At 37.8% G+C, this 16,160-nt stretch overlaps 1 protein-coding gene across 8 annotated transcripts in view; it reads left to right on the top strand.

Moving 5' to 3' along the window:
* The first annotated feature begins 430 nt into the window (after positions 1-430).
* Positions 431-16,160, top strand: part of thrb (thyroid hormone receptor beta) — a 262,738-nt gene continuing 247,008 nt past the window's right edge. For 6 of the 8 annotated variants that reach the window (XM_067424910.1, XM_067424909.1, XM_067424911.1 and 3 more), the window contains exon 1: positions 431-610. The gene's annotated coding sequence lies outside the window, so the exon portion shown is untranslated. The remainder of the gene's footprint in view (positions 611-16,160) is intronic. The other 2 variants (XM_067424913.1, XM_067424912.1) reach the window with 1 other exon arrangement.

The following is a 16,160-nucleotide window of genomic DNA, read 5'->3' as shown; positions in this document are numbered from 1 at the left end:
AAATTATAGGATCAAATTTTTGCTTCATATTCTTGAGGAAAGGAGTTTCCCCCTAGTGTAGCTATGCAATTTGAGAGTCTCTCGAAAGGGAACCATAAATTGTTTAATTTAAGTAAAATACAAACCCTGCCAAGAAATACATCATTATTTAATCACATTACTGTAATGAGAATTGAGGGCACAGTGGCAATAATATAAAATTCACGGTGAAAAGAATCATATTTGTTTAATTTTCTTGATGCATAACATATTTATTTATTTATTTATTTATTTATTTATTTATTTATTTTGGGTGAACCGACCTGTCAAGTTTCGTTTAGCTGAGATTAATGTCGGTATTACATCTAATTCGATGAAATTAGTGCATTTTGTTGGGCCACTGTAAAGGGTTAAACCATCTTTGGCCAGACGTCAATCGCTCTCTGATTCCCCACAGCGATCAGATGAGAGAGCTGCACGTTTCTCTGTGTGTCTCCGCCGGGTCCATGTTGGAGTTGATCTGCTATGCTGGGTCATTTCAGGCCACGTCTCTCCGATCTCAGGAGCAAACATTGATATTACAGGGATATCTAATAAAGGACATACACACATACTGTGCTCCAGCTTCGAGGTGAGTCATTATTCCCTGTCTTTTATGCCTGTGTGAAGTAAAACGGCATTACTTTGCTGTAAAATGTTCCGTGTTTAACATCGAAAGCCAAGTGCAACTCGCTATCGCTCCGCCATATAGCTGCTGTGTTTCTAAATTACATGAAATGTCATAGCGCGTGTTTAATATTTCACATGTTTTTGCAAGCGGATGTGGTTTTGCTGCACTTTTAGCCTCTTTCGGTAACGTTAAAACCAGTAAGAGTCGTGAAGATATTGAAAATGCATCACCTTAGCCTGACGTTATATTTATCCCAATCTGTATGTTATATTATCTGTATGTCCTTAAAACATGATTTATGTTGTCAAAGAGTGCTCTGTTGTTGTTGTGTTTGTTGTTGTTACTGCCCCTGCTAAAGTTATGGTTGCACGCATACAATCAGGCGTAGTCTACGTGCATGCGTGTACCATTTTGCAAACTTTAGTCAGAAGTAATAAACTTTTATGACATCCGACCGGTTTTTTTGCTTTCCAAAGTGTTAGAGTTGGCCAGTGTTATTTGGTTGGCTCACGGGCAGAGCCAAACGATTTGACCCACTTACAGAAACTGCTCCATTTCAACACATTTTAACAGAATATTATTGTGTTACCCAAAGCCTGCCAGTGTAATGTATCTTCTAATTGTTTGGTTTGTTTGATAGATTGATTGTAGCTACTAGGACCCATTTCAGCTTTTTTGTTTTGCAATTGTTTGTGCATTAACAAGGGAGGCCAAATATCTTTTATTATCAGTCTGTAACTTTCATCAAAGACTTTGGAATATTATCATGCTACGCATACCATTTCTCTAGCAGTATGGGAGAATGGAATACCTAGGTGACCTATTGCTTTTTCCAAATTGTGCAGTATAAAGCATAACAACAGCAGGCTGCACATAATCTCTCAAGCAATTCGTATTTCAGTGTGACTTCTAAACTGGAAGTGGAAATTAGCCTATATGCTGGACGTTATTCACAAAGCATTATGCTAGCGTTCGATTATGAACATGAAATACACAAATCTACTGCAATAAATGCAATCAATTAACTAGCTGTATGTCAGAACAAGCGATGCAGTAAACAGGTTATCACTTCTCTGTATGAAATAAATGATTTATATATATATTATATATATATATATTTTTTTTTACAGACATGCAAAAGAAATAGGGATGTTGAAATATGGAGAATATTAGTGGTCCTCTTGACTCTCCGTAGTTGAGAATTTCTCTGCAGCTGGAGGGTTATTTCAGGTCAGCTGTGTGCCATGTGGATCGGTGAATCCATTTAAAAGCCTGGGCAAAACTGCAGCTGGCAAGATTACACTGAAGTCTTTGTAATGAAGTGCATTTTATGTCATTTTACCATTTAAACTGCACTCTTTTGTAGATTTAATTTAATGGTATAAAGGGTTATGTCTCAGCAGTTGACTCTTGTGGATCAGTGGCCTGCAGTACAGCGGGAAGTAGGGGTGCTAAAGGTGCTGCAGTGTGGAGCCCCAAAAATGTGGGGGTGGGGGTGGGGGGGGGGTGCGGTTAAATTAAATAAATACTAAATGTCATAAAAATTATAAAAAATCATGTTATTAATTTATCTACACATTAAAATTCATTTGAAACATGAAAGTAAGTAACCTAAGCCACAATGAAAACAAATCGTCATAGGAAGGCGATATGAGTCTATAGCTGCATCCGAAAACCAAGGCAGTAAGGCTGCACAATTAATTGAATTTCTAATCGCGATTATAATTATGGATGCTACAATTATGTAATCGTTCAAAGCTGCGATTACAACAAAAACTGTATATTATTCTGCGTGCTTAGATTGCATATTACGCTGTGACAGCAGTACACTGACTGGTCGAATTGCGCGCAAAATAGCACAGAAGCTGTGCACAGCTAGGGATGCACGATATTATCGGCACAACATCGGAATCGGCCGATAAACGCTTAAAATATAAAAATCGGCATCGGCCAAAATGAAAAAATTATGCCGATATGCCTTGCCGATATGATAATGTGTTAATATGCGCCTGCAATAACTCACGTGTGCAAGGACTGCTACAGCGATGAGACCATGTCAGCACTGCGGTCATTCTTGAAGTGAAAACAACCTAATACATTGCATGCACAGTGATTTATATTGACTGTTTTTAAATGCTGCCTTAAATTTGTGAATGCACGTGACCGTCAGCAGCAGATTTGCCTGGTATTCACAACAACTAGACCAAAACGAACCCAATCGCTACCCCCACTCTCTAGCGCGTGCGGCAGCCTCCACAGCAGCAGAAGCTCCTCCAGGTCCTAGTGCCCTCCAGCTAGACCGCTATATATTTATACATGTAGTGGGGGCACTGTTGTTACAGTTATACAATGAAAAGTAGAATACACAAATAAATTAAAGTTACTTCTTGTTCTGAATAAACAAATCAGTAATGATGTCATAAATCACAAGCAAGACACTTGTAAATTAAATAATTTAAAATACCGTGTATTAATCTGTAATAACATTTTAGGAAATGGATGATGAAAAATAATCCAAGGAGCTCTACAATAGGTGTGCACAAATGCTAAATCCCAAAATACAATATTTAGGTTACAACTGCACCTGGGGTAAAAAATTATTTTTTTATTTTATTTATTATTGGTTAAATGTATTATTTTTATTTTCAGGGCTTTTAATATACTCTTATCATACAAAGAACTTTATTAACATTTATTTATCTTCAACAAGAATCCTTTTAGTAAGGAGATCTCAGAAATCTGAAACCAGAATGAAAAAAAAAATGGTGTGGTGTGGTTTCCAAACAAAGGTAACAAATAAACATATATCGGCATCGGCCAAAAGGAGCTGAAAATATCGGCATATCGGATATCGGCAAAAATCTAATATCGTGCATCCCTATGCACAGCCTTTATGTTGTCTTCTAAACACAAATGAAGATGTTTGTTATAAAACCTTTACAAAAAGTTTGAATCCATTTATCTCCATTCCCAGTGCTGCGGGCATCATAATTCAATTGACGCTTAGGGCAAAAGACTGTCCATTACTCTCAAACTATTGGATCAAAAAGAATGTTTAATATTGATTCAATAATATTCTTGATGAAAAAAATTGACGGCTATAAAGACTTGCTTGTTACACTAAGACTAAATGCAGTAGTACAATGGAAAATGTGCTTATTAAACACATCAACAAGAAAATAGTACAATGGAAAATTTGAATATTACACACATCAAACTTTTATTAACAAAATTAATTTATTTGTAACACAAATAAATAAGTTATTTGGATTTCCCCCTAACTTTAAAATGAATGCTTAGCTATAACAAAAAAGAAGAATAAGCACATTCATTTCTATTAAATGAAGAAATGCAACTTTTATTAACAAAAATTCTCTTGTGCTTTTTTTTACATTAATTCCAAGCAAGTTCACTGTTGAGATTTTAAAAAGTTTGTAACGTTAGTTTTTGTCAGATAACATTAAGTATGAATGAGCATTTAACAAACAGGTTTGCCTAGCCAGCGTTGTCATTTGTTTACTTCCTTCCTTGCTACAACGTACAATTAACAATATGAACTATTACAGGAAAAAACGTTTATGGAAAAAAATCATACTTACAGGTTGTGGCCTGTAAACAGCTTCTGTTTTTACAGTGCAGCAATAAAAAATGCCCAAAAAAATATTTACAAAAAAAGCACTTGAATAAATACCAAAAACAATAAATAAAATGGATAAAACTGCAATGGATGATTGTGTTTTAAGTGCATATTAGGGGTGGCACGGTTCACAAAACTCATGGTTTGGTTTGTATCACGTTTTAGGGTCACAGTTTTCAGTTCTGTATGGTTGTTGTTCTTTCTTTTAATCGTTAACACTCCAGAAATTTACTTCAGCATATTTTATATTAGCTTAATTATCCAATTTAGGATACAGTATACATTTTTTTTTAATATAATTGAATCATGCAAAAACTGAACTTGACCTGAGGAAAGCTAGGTGAGATTTTGATGCAGCAAAAGAGAGTTTTGCCGTGCATATGGTACGCGGTTTTTCGCGTGCATATGATACGCACTTTATGGCGTATTATACATATGAACCCACCACCCTAATCCTACCGAAGAGCGTGTCATGTGCACGCCATAAAGTGAATATCATATTTGCGCGAAAAACTGCGTTTTTGTAGCATTTGCACGGCGTAGCCATTCCATGAGATTTCACACTCCTATTATTGATATGCATTACCATGAGATCGTGTTGCGAGACCCCCCTTTCACTTGGTGGTGTGCACGTCAAATTTTGTAACTTTGCGTGCAGCTCCGCAACCGTAGAAGCACGAGTTCCAGGCAAATCTGGCCAAGCATGACGTCTCATCACACCGGCACCCAGTATGTCCGTCGAGTATAAACACCCCCCGAAACGGACGAGGTATGCACACAGTCAGTAAGAGAGACGAGGAAAACAAACAAGCATGCAAATGAAAATTATCGCGGCCAGACAAAAGATCAAGCTCTTTTTATTTTTTAATCATGCCATTCATTGATTTATTGACTATCGCGACAGGCCTACCTGACAGTAGTGATTGAAAGTGAGACCATATAATTTTTACTCTCTTCTGCAAGCATGTTGCTCATTTTTTCCCCAGCTGTCTAAACATCTGTCTGTCAGTCCTTATTGGGTGTAGAGTAGGCCTTTATTTGTTGGTATGGTTATTCATAAAAAGTAGGGCGTTGGCCATTTATAACTTTCTGTTGACAGATATAGAGGTCTGAAAAGTAACATCAGAAAACATATCAATATATCCCTAACCCTTTATTAATTTTTGTAGTTTATACTAGATGTTCCATTCACTTCATATGAAATCATACAGCGTGTATGCAAGCAGCATACATATAGTTGTCAGATTCAAGTATGGTGACCTGTGAATTAATTTAGTGATAAAGCATTGGACCACTGAGTGCTGAACCTCTTCAACATCTTGGCTAAGAATTCAAAATGGAGGTACATTTTCATTTAGGCTGTATTTAGCACTATCATGAGACACGCAGATAGACATAAGTGTCAAAACTACAAGTTACAGATTTGTAGTTGCTACTTGTCACTTGTTCTTTGTGGACCATTACATACTAAAATCACTTGGCTTGGCTTTCCAAAATAATATCTTCTTGGCTAGAGCATACCCAAAAGACAGCTTCTTGTAAGATATCTTCCCATAAGAGCTTTGTTGGTCTTTCTTCAACTTGCCTATATCATTTAAATTTCTTCATGAATGTGTAACAACACAGTTTTCACACCTGTCAAAGTGCATTAACCTAGCCATTCCAATTCTCTCTTCGAGGATGGCCACATAGTAACTACAGCATTTGCTGTCACTATCAAATTTCAATAGCAGCATACCTTTGGTATGTTTGTTATGGCATGCTATCATACTACTCATACTGTTTTCGCTGTATATTTACTGTGTGTACATTTGTATGCATGGAATACACTGATGACCTAAAACATTTGTAGTATACAACCAGAGCACACTGTGTCGAGTAGTGTGTGCCACAATGCAATGCAAGGATTTCATATCTTAGCATCTTGAAGGATGTAGTAACACATTTATTAACATGACAAACAAATGACAAATTGCAGTATAGTGATAACACTTTGGCTGCTCGATATTGAAGAAAAATGTGATATGCGATTGCTCGTATTTTTTTCAATATTTTTTTTAATGCTTAATCTATTGTTTATTTTCTGAATAATCAAGTTATCCTTTAGTTCATTTACCAATAAATAATAATAACCAATAATTTACCAAAAAATGATAACCGTAACTAATCTATGTATGAGCTTATCATATTATTTATCACTAATTATAAGGTTTATGTAGTGTAGGCCTAATTAGGAAAGATGTTTACTACAGCTGATTTACAATCACTTTTTGGGATTTACAGCAGCATCTGCTTGTGTGAATCCTGAAATGTTTTGTTCAGTCAGAAGATTAAAGTATCTGCTTGAATGGTTTCATTAAGCTTTATGATCAAACAGCTGCGAGTCACAACCGCATTCTAACTAATAATAGCAGTAACCACAGTGACAGTGTCAAAATGAGTCCAATCGAGGTGTGAGTTCATCCATTAGATATTTTAAATTACCAACAACTGTGTTTAATGCTTTGTAAGCGTTTTGAAGTTTTCGGGAATTTTCAAGGCTGGAAACTTTTTTTCATGGAAATTAACAGGAATTAATTGGAATGGAATAGGGATGGGCGACATCTTATCGTTTGCGATATACTGATAAAAATTCTCCCATGACAAGACTTTGTCTTGCCGCAATAATAACGATAAAGCCTATGTTGATGACCCATTCGCATCTCTCGTGCAGAGCGTAAACAGCTATGGTTTATTGCTGATGGAGGAGCTATCTCTACAACCTGTAGATAGTACACACAGATCTGTATCAATATATTTTCACACTATGAACGTTTGGACTAATCGCTTGAGAGATTTGAGTTTTGTCAAGCAATCCATAAAGTGCGCTATTTCAGTTAATCTCAATGAATACGCAGTGTGTTTGACGCACAGTAAACACTAGTGTGAGGTGTCCGACTGGGAGCGCTCAGTCTTTCTCATACACTCAAAGAGAAAGCCAGAGAGTCTTACACCACACAGAATCGACGTGCTACATGCAAACAATATTCTTTGTTTTATTTTCCTGTAAAATAACGGCGTTCGTTTGGAATTATTCAGCCTAATGCGCAAATGGCGCATTCTCATTGGCTGGCGCGCACTTATTACTGTACCCGTTTTGATTTCAGCAAATCACCACAGACAACGTGATTAATATTCATAAACCCAACAACTCCTCATTCCTTAGTGCGGTTTATATTGTTATTGTAGTAGAATTCGTAGTACTATTATCTGTATCACTATTATATTTAGTTTAGTTTTTTTATTTAATTTTTTTATGAACAGAAATACTGAATGACTGACCATCTCTTAAGATCCACCACCAGTCACTCAGATAAAATGAAAAATATGCATTTATACATATCCATTCGTACCTGATTACCAAGTTTTAGTTCAGATTACTAAAGTTCTATCATTAAATCATTATTTGCTTTTTTTTTTGTAATCTGGAGACATGGTTGGGATTATTAAATTAGCCTTTGGTTATAATCTGGCATATTTACATTTGTGAAAAATGTTCATTAATATGTAGTGTCCCTTTTGTCTTTTTTTTTTCTACAAATAAAATAATAATAATTACTTTTGCAGTTTGCACTATTTTTGACACTGTCTGCAACATGAGTGAATGAACTGGGCTTAGTGGGCTAAGCTAAATGCTATCAGATCATCACCGCGCGCCAGAGAGATTAAGTGCACGCACTCAGACAAGAGAGGTATATATCAACTTGTTTTAGTTAAGGGAATAACATAGTTTAATATGAAAAAGCAGTGAAGTATCCCTTTAAAATTGTAAATTTAAAATGTAAGTTTAATATACTTTTAGAAAAGTAATTTATAATATTCTTTTAAAGGTGAACTATGCAACTTTCCGTCCACTTGAGGGCGCCTATTCAAAACAAAGGTGTAGATTGATGACGCCAAGTTTGAGCGCAGCATCTTGGGACGTGAGCTACACAGCTGGTGGAAAATAGGACACGGGCAGATCATGTTCATGGATGCGGTTATTAACGATACTGTAGTATGAAGCAGAGCAGGACCGAGTGTTGTGGAGCTGAGCACGGCCGCTGGAGCGATTGTTACACAAACACCCGCCTCGCGAACACCGGGACTTTTATTATGACGGGACGGGACACAGTCGCCGGGCACACACACTATTTCCGTTTTTACGTCATGAGTATAAGGTAAAGTGGGTCCCTGAAAATCCTGAAAAAAGTATCACTCACAGGTTCCAAAAAAAAAAAAATTAAACAGCACAACTGTTTCCAACATTGATAATTGAGCATCAAATCAGCATATTAGAATGATTTCTGAAGGATCATATGACACTGAAACAAATAACACATTCATAACAACTGCTGTATAAAAATATGTTTATTTTATATATTTAATAAATTAGAAGTAATTATTTGGGGAAAAAATTATCATTAGATGCAAAATAAAATAATATTTAATATTTAATATAATATAATATTTGGGAAATTTACTGGAAACTTTCAGCACGTTTGCACCTTTTTCCGAAATCATAGCCTTTTGAAGATTAATAATCACATGAGAGAGTATCACTACTCATGTTTTCCCATCCCTAAAATATAAGATGCCTTTAAATGATCATTAAGATACTTGTTACACCATTTAAGTTATTGAATATTTGATCTTACATTTAAGGCAAGGCAAGTTTATTTGTATAGCACATTTCATACCCAATGGCAATTCAAAGTGCTTTACATAGAAATTAATTAAAATAGTGGTAACAAATGCATGAGAAAAAAAAGAATACCATATGGACGAATAAAGAATTAAAAACAAGCATAGTTAAAACAGTCGTAAAGATATAGTAATTAAAATAATAATAATAAAAAATAAAAAAAAAATAAAAAAGATAAAATAAAATAAAATGGTCAGATCCACAATAATGATCTGATATAAAAATAAACATTCTTCAGTTTACAGCCTACATACATGTACCATCTTAATTAGAACACCTCTCATTCATTTCTTTCTCAAACACGTTCATAACATCCATTTTAATCACTATTCCCTGATTTTTACTCAGGAACCTTCTTGTTAAAACCCTTACTCACTCATCATACCCTCCACAGATTTACACATACTCAAACCTTATTGTCAAACTTACTATTTCCATCAAACCCAGTTTTCACTCGTCATATTCAACTCAAAAGAACATATAAAATAAACAATAACCAGAGATAAGAACAAAGGTAAACTAAAATAATTATAAAAAGAATAAAGAGATAAGATAGGGTGCAATCAGTCGGACGTACAGTGGCACAGTGCTCATTCAGTAAACGCACAGCTGAACAGATGTGTTTTGAGTCTGGATTTGAATGTGGCTACTGTTGGAGCACATCTGATCTGTTCAGGAAGCTGGTTCCAGCTACGGCTGGCATAATAGCTAAAAGCAGACTCTCCTTGCTTTGAGTGAACTCTTGGTATTTCTAACTGACTTGATCCTGCTGATCTGAGTGATCTGTTGGGTTTGTATTTAATCAGCATATCTGCGATGTATTGGGGTCCTAGCTCATTGAGTGATTTATAAACAAGTAATAGTACTTTAAAATCGATCCTAAATGTAACTGGAAGCCAGTGTAAAGACCTGAGGACTGGTGTGATATGGTCATATTTTCTGGTTCTGCTCACAATCCTGGCAGCAGCGTTCTGTATGAGCTGCAGCTGTCTAATGGTCTTTTTAGGAAGGCCAGTGAGAAGGCCGTTACAATAGTCCACCCTACTGGTGATGAAAGCATGAACGAGTTTCTCTAAGTCTTGCCTGGAGACAAAACATCTAATCCTTGCAATATTTTTCAGATGATAGTATGCTGATTTAGTTATTGCTTTGACATGACTACTGAAACTCAGGTCGGACTGTAAAATCACTCCAAGATTCCTGACTTGATTTTTTGTTATCAGGCCTTTAGCCTCAAGATATGCGTTCACCTTGAGAATTTCATCTTTGTTTCCAAATGTAGTGATTTCGGTTTTGTCTTTGTTTAACTGAAGATAGTTTTGGCACATCCAGTTGTTAACTTCATCAATGCATTTGCACAGGGAGTCAATGGGGCTGTAGTCATTAGGTGATAGTGCTAAGTAGAGCTGGGTGTCATCAGCATAGCTGTGGTAAGCAATATTGTTCTTTTTCATTATTTGGCTCAGTGGCAGCATATACAGGTTAAACAGGAGAGGTGCTAGAATTGACCCTTGTGGGACTCCGCATGTCATGGACGTCCACTCAGACTTATGGTCTCCTATACTCACATAATAACCTCTCCCTTCTAAGTATGATCTGAACCATTTGAGGACCATTCCAGAAAGCCCAACCCAGTTTTCCAGCCTGTCTAGAAGTATTTTGTGGTCAACAGTATCGAATGCGGCACTGAGATCCAGTTGTACCAGAATTGATGTTTTGCCTGTATCAGTGTTTAAGCGAATATCATTTATAATCTTTATGAGCGCTGTCTCTGTACTGTGATGTGGACGGAAACCAGATTGAAAATTGTCAAAGTATCCATTTGAGTGTAAGAATTTGTTCAACTGATTGAAAACAACTTTTTCAATGATTTTGCCTATGAAGGGGAGATTTGAGATTGGTCTGTAGTTGCTCAGTATGGAGTTATCCAGATTTCTCTTTTTCAGAAGAGGCTTAACTATTGCAGTTTTAAGGGCGGTTGGAAAAGTCCCATAGAGAAGTGAGGAGTTTACCACTTCTAGGAGATCTGCTTCTAAACAGTTAAACACACTTTTGAAGAAAGAAGTGGGGAGTGTGTCTAGGGCACAGGTTGATGTTTTAAGATGCTGTACTGTGTCTTCTAAAATTTTGCAGTCAATAGCGTCGAAATCTGACATGGTAATTTTCCGAGGGTTTGGTATGATCTGACTGACCCCAGAGCAACTAGAGGATGTGCTGATCGCCTTTCTGATATTATTGATTTTCTCTGAGAAGTAGGAAGCAAACTCACTGCATTTACTGTCTGAGAGCATTTCACTAGGAGTCTGACTCGGGGGGTTTGTTAGTCTCTCGACAGTAGCAAAAAGAGTGCGCGTGTTGTTTATGTTTCTGTTTATAATATTTGAGAAGAAGGTCTGTCTAGCTTTGCCTAGTTCAACATTGAAAGCATGAAGGGTGTCTTTATAGATGTTATAAAAGACTACAAGTTTTGTCTTCCGCCACATGCGTTCAGATTTTCTGCATTGTCTTTTCATTATTTGAACTGCTGTTGAGTTTCTCCAAGGTGCTTTTTGTTTGGTACTCTTTTTCCTGACTTTTAGAGGAGCAATATCATCAATTACACTCTTAACTTTTGAGTTAAAGGAGTCAAGGAGAAAATCAACAGAGTCTGCAGAAATGCTTGGTGTTAGAGATAAAGCCTTCATAAACAGCACATTAGTGTTCTCATTTAAGCATCTCTTTTTGACAGAGACAGATCTAGCTTCAATGGCAGGAGAGATTGATATATCAAAGAAAATACAGAAATGATCAGACAGTGCCACATCCTTAATAACAATTGATGAAATGTTTAGACCCTTACTGATAAGTAAATCTAGAGTGTGTCCACGATTGTGTGTGGGTCCATTTACATGCTGTGTCAAATCAAACGTGTTAAGAACAGTCATGAGCTCTTTTGTTTTACTGGATTCAATATTGTCTATGTGAATGTTAAAATCCCCAGCAATAGCAAAACAGTCAAACTCTGAGGAAATTATTGATAACAGTTCTGTAAAGTCCTCAGTGAAGCCTGCAGAGTATTTCGGAGGCCTATAAATAATGATAAGCAGGATGCGTGGAGAACCTTTTAACACAATACCCAGATATTCTAGAGACAAATAGTCACCAAATGATACTTGCTTACATTGATAGAAATCTTTAAAAAGAGCAGCAACACCCCCACCTCTCCTAACAGATCTGCAAACACTCATAAAAGTAAAGTTAGGAGGGGCTGATTCATTTAGGACTGTTGCACTACAGTTTTCTTCTAGCCACGTTTCATTTAGAAGCAGAAAGTCTAGGTTGTTAGTGGTTATTAAGTCATTGACTAGAAATGATTTGTTCTTAAGTGAACGGATGTTTAAAAGCGCTAACTTAACAGTAATAATTTTTTTCTCCACATTAATCCTATTTTGGCAGGTAACAGGCAGCCGATTATATTGGTTTATTAAACGGCCTGACAAGGCCTTAGACTTTCTTTCACGTAACAGAACAGAGATAGAGAAAGAGGCAGGCACACTGGGTTCCCCCTTGTTTTGTAAACATTTGATAAAGTTACTGTTATCATAGCGGGGACCCAAAACACATCACTGAGAGCTGGAATCAGTTGTTTTTGGTTCACCTACAACAGATGGAGGCGGGTGTGGGCCCTGACGTTGTGACCGAAGAAATCTCACAGGAGGAGGGCGAGGACGAGCTGGGCCCACAGGCTTTGGTGTTTGTGGGGCTCCACGATTTTTGGTCGATATTTGGGGGCTCATAGCGATCGAGTGTGATAGTCTGATTCCAGCATGAACCAAGTCCTCCATTTTCTCTGAGAAGCTCAGATGCGGGGATGCTGGAGAGAGGAATGACATGTCCGGTGAGAGGGGCTGTTTCTCTGGTGTTATCGGAAGCTGAAATATGTTGTCCTGGCTTCCCTGTCCATTTTCCAGAAAATCATCCTTGGGTGCTGAATCTTGGAGCAGATCTAATCCTTCACAGTCAGTCTGTGGTGAGCTCTGTGGGCAGGGCTCAGCTGGGAGTGTGTCCGTGAGCAATTGTTGTTGTGGGGGCGTGGTATTATCATTGTCCTTGTGGGATGTGTCAGCCACATGTCCATTCAGCTGCTGAAAAGAAGTCCTGTGGTCGTCCATACTCTGTATCCGGTTGAGTTGGTTAGAACACACAGCTGAAGGATGATGAAGGGAAAAATAAATATTGTCCTTTAACACTCTTGCACCAAGTTTGTTTGTGTGGTGGCCATTTGATGTAAACAATTGTCTCTGGCTCCAGAAGAGATTAAAGTTGTCGATGAAATTCACTCCCTTCATCATGCAGGTTTTTTGCAGCCATGTATTAAGCCCAAGCAACCGTGAGAATCTATTTGTTCCTCTTGCTGGCAGTGGTCCACTGATGAACGGCTGAACTTTCAGTTTGCTAAGTGTTTCAAAAAGTTCATTGAAATCCCTTTTAATGAGTTCTGACTGCTCTCTCTGAATATCGTTCTTTCCTACATGAATGATAAGTCGATTTGCTGTCTTGTGTTTTATCAGGATGTTCTGAATTTCCCTGTTTACATCAGAAATGGTTGCTTGTGGAAGGCAGCATGTAGTTGTATCTCTGCTGCTAATGTTTCTGACTGTAGAGTCACCCACTATCAGAGTCCTTGGCTCGGCTGTGCTCTGAGCTGAGGGCCGCTGTCTGCTCGACCTTGAGCGCCTGTTAGCATTAGTGTTAGCTGTGGGCTGATGCAATCCGTGTTCGATCACATTCATCACGTTTGGGGATTCATCACCCTCATTCATTAATACTTCAAATCTGTTTTCGAGATGTATCGATGGTGGTCGGAAACTACTGTTTGCAATCCTTGTGTCTGGGGTAGAGCATGCTACTGCAGCAATATATGAAGCTCGTGACAATCTGACGTCTCGAGTGTGTTTGGGTCTTGCCCCCTGTTTGTGCCATCGATTAATGTGTTGATCAGTTACTTGTTTCTCTATCTGTTGAGTAGCACTAAATTTACGGGACTCACCAGCTGTGTGCAGAGGACGTTCGTGATGAAGCTCTGCTGTGTGATTCGTCCGGTTTGGTAGTTGCGCAAATAACTTTGTTTCAAGAACTGCAATCCGTTGTGAAAGTCTGTGGCAGTTTGTGCAGCAAGTAGATTCTTGAACTAAAAGAGGCATTTTCTTATCCTTTCGATAGTAGGCAGCTGTGTTTTCCCTTCCGGAATGTAAGCTGATGGAAGGGAGAGGCTGGTCGAATTAAGTGTTCGCTTTTTTGTAGTAATCCAGTCTCCAGAGTTTCAAGTTTTATCAAAAAAGTGATAAACAAGGATTTAAGAAAACTAACCCACAGGGATTATTTTTTTATTCGCACACATGCTCCAAAATGTATTTTACAGTTCACACATGTATTTTTAGTCGAAAATGTGAGTGAAATGGTCGCAGTGTCAAGCCATGGGTGGTACTATGATTTTTTCCTGTGGTTGTCTGTCTGTTTTTTTTTTTCTGTGTCAGTTGTGTTTTGATTCTGTTACATGTTCTTTTGTCTTTCTTGCCAGTTGTCTGTTTCCTAGGTTACTCTTGTTAGTTAAGTTCTGTTCAGCTGTGTTTAGTTAATTATCTCATTCCTGCCTGCTATTTAATGTCCTTACTCAGTCTTTGTCTAGTCACTGTTATGTTGGAGTGTGTTTCCCTGTCTTTCTGTTTGTTATGAGTGTCATTATGAGTTTAAACAACCCCCATAACCCCACCCCTGATGGTTGACTGATGGTTGACCGTATCAAAGTTAACCGATCAAAGTTGTCGGTTAAAAAAAAGTGATCTCTAAATGAGGCTATTATAGACAGTGGATTAAACGATACTACAGTTAGCCATCTCACTCAAAAATCTTTGTGTGAAGTGAACAAATCCCTCACACAATTTTTCATAACTCGCCTGTTTGTACTTAATAAACCAATAAAACATTTGGCGCGAGGTCACAGCGTTTGGGTTTGCGCGCTCTCAAGGTTTGCAAAAAGTAAACACTCGAGGTTAGAGCCAGGGCAGACGACAGTATGAAGCGTGTGTTCCACATACGATGGGCTTACATTTTGTAGCGACTCAGGCGAATCAAACACACAATCGCCAGTTACATTTAACAAATATGTTTTGAATGCTCTGTGCTGAGTAGCAGACCTTCCCCCAACACAACAGAGAAAGATTCTCCGTTACCCTGGAAACCATCTGATAAGATGTTTTATGGCCCAAAAGAATTTGGCCACAGAAAAGTGCAGGAAGAGTGTCTTATTCACAAAGAGTTTACGACACGAAGCTTGTAACAAACCCGCTTTTACCTCAAATTATAGACAAACCATCTATAAATGAACATGCACCCCAGGACATTATATGTAAACTAGGGCTGGGCGATAAATCGATTTTATGAATTAATTCGAGTTTTTAGTTTACGACGATTTTTGTGAATGAAAATCGGTTTTCTCTTTCAAATCCGCCGACGCTCCCCTCTGAGCTCCCGTAATGGCTCAGCCCTCCCCGCGCGCGTTTGCCACAGAGGTACACAAACAACAAGGATCGCGTCTAACAACATACCGTGTCATTCGTAATTGGTTCAGTTTTTCACAGAACAATTAACAATACGTGTGTTTGAAGTCTGAACGGAACCGCGCTAGGCGCTACTCATTTAAAGCTGCGCTGACACGAACGCAGCGCGAGCTCACACACGGGCCAATCTTGTGACAGACACGATACACAGTGCTGGCGATCCAGTGAGAGAGCGTTTAAATCAACACACCATTGCTACTGTGATCTAGTGGAAGCGGTCGGCGCAGAATTCTGTTATAAACCACAGATATCAGATCAAACAGAGCTGTGCGAAGGTCAGGGGTTTCAGTCACAAAACACCAACATTTACCACGATTGTACTGTAGTAAAACCACATGGATTTAATGTTGTTGTTGTCATTATTTATCTCAGGATTCGTACAACCTTTTGAGATTGAAATTCAAGCACTTTCCAATGGTTTTCAAGAGCTTCACACTTATTTCCAGCACTTCAAAGCTCTAGATATCCGATTGTAATGTTATTTTTAATGTGATGGTTTGTAAAACTAAAAGTTTAAAGGGGTCTTGTGAAAGAAATAGTCGAATGTTTTTT

This window comes from Pseudorasbora parva, chromosome 19 (assembly GCF_024679245.1).
Source record: "Pseudorasbora parva isolate DD20220531a chromosome 19, ASM2467924v1, whole genome shotgun sequence".
NCBI classification, from domain to species: domain Eukaryota; kingdom Metazoa; phylum Chordata; class Actinopteri; order Cypriniformes; family Gobionidae; genus Pseudorasbora; species Pseudorasbora parva.
Note: the sequence above shows the minus strand (reverse complement) of the source record. Positions and strands in the feature narration are given on the sequence as shown.